Genomic DNA, 5,057 nt, shown 5'->3' with positions numbered 1-5,057 from the left:
GTGGTGGACCATTATTCTGACTTTTGGGAGATCGACCTGCTCCCTGACCTATCAGCGGACACCACGATCCGTAGATGCAAGGCACAGTTTGCACGCTACGGTGTCCCAGACAGGGCCATTTCTGATGGTGGAGGCCAGTTTGCCGGTGGAGAGTTCCGGACGTTTGCGAGAGATTGGGGTTTTGAGCATGTCATATCCTCACCGAGACACCCAAAGGCTAATGGCAAAGCGGAGTCAGCAGTGAAAATGGTAAAGAGCCTGTGCAGAAGGGCAGACCGTGCCAAAGAGGACCCCTGGAGGGCCATATTGCATTTGAGAAATATGCCCACTGAGGGTATGCATTGCAGCCCAGCACAGCGGCTTATGTCGCGGAGACTGAGAACCCTTTTCCCTGTGGCCGACCAGCTACTGGTGCCTCAGGTCGTCACGGGTGTTCCTGACAAGCTGAGAGTGAAACATCAAGCAGCAAAGCTGACATATGACAGATCTGCCAAGGATCTGCCGGAGCTGAACGTCGGCCAGCCCATACGGATGAAGCCGCTCCCAGGAGACAGGACGGGCCGATGGAGGAGAGGTGTGTGCCTTCAGCAGTTGGGACTCCGGTCCTATCTGGTCGGTGTGGAGGGGACCACGTATCGGCGCAACAGGGTTGATCTTCGACCAGCAGAGGTGGCCCTTCTCCAGCCGTCAGTTCTCCCAGAATCGGCCCTGGAGCAGCCTGCGAGTGGGGGGAGCGCCAGAGAGGTCGTCTGCGTCCCCGAGGAGTCTCCAAGGCCATCACCCCCGAGGTCGTTGCGGTCTTCCCCGCAGACTGGGGGTACACCATGCCGTGAGTTACAGGGCCGGGCCTTCTCCCGGAGCGGACGGCTGATTAGACCTCCTGACAGACTTGACCTCTAGGTCACACACACACTCACACACACACACTTGGACTGTGCGCACTCAAACACACATGGACGATAAAGATTTTTAAAAAGAAAAAAAAAAGGAAGTGGAGAGATTGTAAAACAAATGTGATTGATTGTTCTGAGTTTATTGCTGATGTGTTCTGATCCGGCTATTATTGAAGTGTCTTTGCTAGGTGCACTATTTGTTGTTGAAATAATTTGATTAATGTTCTGTTTAAAGGTCAACAGTTTAATGGCAGTATTGATCCTGTGTTGTTACTTAACAAAAGGAAGGGAGATGTTACAGAATGGTTTAGGCTAGGTTGCAGCTCCACCCTGTGGACGTATTGTGCCTGTGTTATATATATATCTGCCTCACGTGACTAGCCCAGTTGTATGATTACCTGCTTAATGTGAATATACGGCGTTGAGACAAAGCCTGACTTGCCTTGTTTATTAATGCACCTACATCTACAAACAATGTGTCCCCTGTGTGATGTAATATGACCCGTTTGACGTATGACCTTAAAAAAAAGCAGTTTTTAAGAGCAGAGCTCAAAATTGCTCCTTTCCCTCTGAATTCCTGCCCTTATGTCTCGTAAAACATATCAAATCCTGCATTCAGTTTTTTTATTGTAATTTTCAAGCAAGTTTAAGCATAAATGTAGAAAAAATAAAAACCTGCAAGATGCTTTTTAATCCTACTTTAGTTACTGTACTGCAAAAAGCAGGCGGTGCTGCGCTTAACAGACACAGACTCAAAACCATGGACACACAGGCACATAAGTTACATAAATAGGCCTAAATTGCATAAAATACAGTATTGCAACTAGCAGACAGCGCTGCTTCTCTCTCTCTCTCTCTCTATCTCCACTTTCAAAATCTATTTAAAACTCATAACAAACAAACAAAATTCCCAAAGTTGTCCTGAAATGAAGTTATTCAATAAACGAAACGAAAAATATAGCCTACTTATGTGTTACGGTTGCTGTTTCTGCCTGCTCGTTAACCTGTCTGGGATTGTTTGCAGCTGTGTGTGTGATTATGTGAGCTGTGTGGTTGCCCCAACGTCATTGGCTGCCCATCCTCTGGTCCGCCTCTGAAGATGGTGATTGGATTGACGTTATCCAATCGCCACGCACAGCCGGCGCACACCTGCTGGGGAGGAGTACAAAGGCCGCGGACTATCACCACTCGGGAGGCTCTGTTGAGTGAACAGACGCCTCTCGCTATTTGCTCTTTGTTCTGGGGGTTAACTTGTGTGGACCTTGTTATTGTGATTAGAAGTATTGTTGTGATTAGATGTGCTTAGATTATTTTGATTAGATATGCTTAGATTAGTTTAGTATTGTTTGACTGTCTGTTGTCCTAGCTGTTAGTTGGGTCCAGGACCTCAATCCCGTGACCATTCTCTGGCTAACATGTTTTGACGATTGATTTGACATCTATGGACCTTTTAGAAAAAATTTAGAAACAAGGTCCCTCGAAAATTTGCCGGCATTTTTTGCTAGGGGGCCAAATCCACAATGGCCGCCGGCGCCATCTTGAAAAATTTACTTTTGAACCAGAGCACCTACAATCAAGTTTAAATACACTTTTTGCACTGAATCTACCATGGGGAAACCGATTCTGACATCAGTTTGACGATAAATGTAGTTTTGACCAAAATATCCAAGATGGCCGCCAGCGCCATCTGAAAAAGTAACTTTTGAACCCCATCACCTACAATCAAGTGTAAATACACTTTTTGCACTGATTTGACCATGGGGATTCCGATTCTGACATCATTTTGACGTTATAACATCATTTTTACCCAGATATCCAAGATGGCTGCCATATGCTGGAGTGAAAAGTAACATAAAATGAAAGCGAAGGCACCACTCGACCGAGAGCTTTTAATCAAGAATGAGCATTATATATATACGAATAATTATACTCATTGTGTATTGTACATTCAATTATACATTGTACATTTAGCTAATTGTGTCTTATTTTTATATATTTCCAGAGACAGAGTGATCAGCATATGAACAGCGTATAAACAGCGCAGCTTAGGACGATGTCAAAAGTTCCATGTGTTCTTCAGTGTGGAGGGTTTTGCGATAAAGCCGCCGGTGCCATTTCTGCAGCTGTGTGGGCCAATCTTGAACAGAAGGCGCTGTTATGGAGTGGTCTGGACAAGTTCGGGACCGTCCATTCAACCGTGGATTGGGGTAAAGGTCACAGTGGACAATGTGTCCATGATACGTGTAGGTTCACCCTATCAAGCTCTTGTTTCCTCCGGCACATCTCCTCCATCCATACCCAGTGGCGACTGGTCATTAGAAAATAGCTCAAAATAAGATCTGTGGGAAACGTAGCTGTTAGATAAATGCGCGTTTTGTTCAGCCGGATAATATCCACATGTCTACCCTAGTTTTATAATTTTCGAATCATAAATCTATCGATTAGATTTGATGGACTTCATCTTCAAGTCAAGGTAAGACCGCAATTTTATTGTAAATGGGATCTTACTAAGAGAGAGAAATTCAATATTTAAATTATAAAATTACATTTTTTGGGTATCCTTTTGTTGAACTGTCTGTTTAAAATTAATCCAAGAATCAGACAAAGAAAGCTTTTGAAAATAATATAATATTTTGATTTAGGTCAAAATATTATATTTGTAAACCTGAAGAGTCGGTGCCAGTGCCTCACCAGCCATGAACCTCACTGCAGAAGCTTATATATGGACATCTAAGTTTTCTGTGCCCCACCACTTTTGTACATATAGAAACGCCACTGTCCATACCTCTGGGAAAGGCGAGCTTGAGCTAGCCAGGGGAACGTTGCCAGCGCAGCTAACGTTAACGTTAGTGCTAAGGTCATTATCATTATCCACGTCTTTAGGCGGCTCTTCTGATTATGTAGTACTAGACTAGTACTACTAGTAGCAGCTTCACTTGTAGCTTCGGTGCTGCTAGCCTCTTTCTTCTTCTGAATTATATTCTTTTTAGAAAAGAAGTCAGGTAAAAAATGTTTGCCTGCCATTATAGAGCTTTTTCGTGAGCGTTCTTGAGGGAAAGAGCTGCTGCAAAATCAACGGGCGGCGAGCTAGCTCGCCGTGGGTGTGTCACTGACACACCCCCAGCTCGCCGCGGGGTCACGAGCGTGATGACAAATCATAATCTTTTAAGGAAATCGTTTTTATTTTTTATTATAATTACTTACTGTGAAATGTATTATGTTTTTGTCATTATTACAACAACTACACACTTGCAACTGATAACACTGGCAATGATTTTATATTTATTAGACTTTTGAAAAAAAGATCATGCTCCAAATAAGTGGGGGTACGGCGTACCCCCGCGTCCAACGCCCCCACTACACCACTGAAGATTCTGAGACAACACACTCAATGTCATCATGGAGGGTTTAACTTTCCTTGTTGCTTATCAATTTGTGGTGCTACTGTACAGAGCAACATTAATTCTGGTTTAGTCTTATCTGGAAAAACAGTCAAAAATTTGGTATTTGGGAAAATTCAGGACAGTTCCAATTTTTGCATCTTTGATCCCCCTCAGGATATCCCTCGCCCCCAACCAAACTAACCATTTGGAAAACATCTTAAGTTGCTATTAAGCTACAGACACGCTTTGCTTCAAGCTGTTTTTAACTAAAGATAAGCTAGCCAATGATGAAGCTAAACTGTGGCTACAGTGAATTTGAGCCTCGTAAAAGATTAAACATTACAGCTTTTATTTATTGGATTGCAATGTGTAACTCATAAATGTACTTAAATCTAAGTATCCCATGAAAATGTTTGAGGAAATTTTGCATGGCAAAGTGTCATTAAAGTGTATTTTATAGCTCTGTTTAACTGTACATTTATTAGAGAGCACATTGTCTGTTTTTGGTGTCCAAAAATATTAAGCAATGGCTGTTTTTTTTTTCCCTTATGGCAGAAGGAGTTGAGCCTGAGACACAAAACAAAAACAGACTAGAACTGATCTCACGAAAAAACCGGCAAAAATGTGGCAAACTTCAGGGCAAAGCGGTGAAGCTCATACGCAAGTGCTCATGCGGAGAATAGACCACAGCACTTAAACTATCTGCCGTGTATGTGGTGTTGGGGACTTCTGGAATTTTTTTACAAGCAATTACCGTCCTCATCTAGCAGCTCACTGTCTG

Source organism: Notothenia rossii, assembly GCF_949606895.1.
Source record: "Notothenia rossii genome assembly, chromosome: 9".
Classification (NCBI taxonomy): domain Eukaryota; kingdom Metazoa; phylum Chordata; class Actinopteri; order Perciformes; family Nototheniidae; genus Notothenia; species Notothenia rossii.
This window is presented reverse-complemented; position numbering follows the sequence as displayed.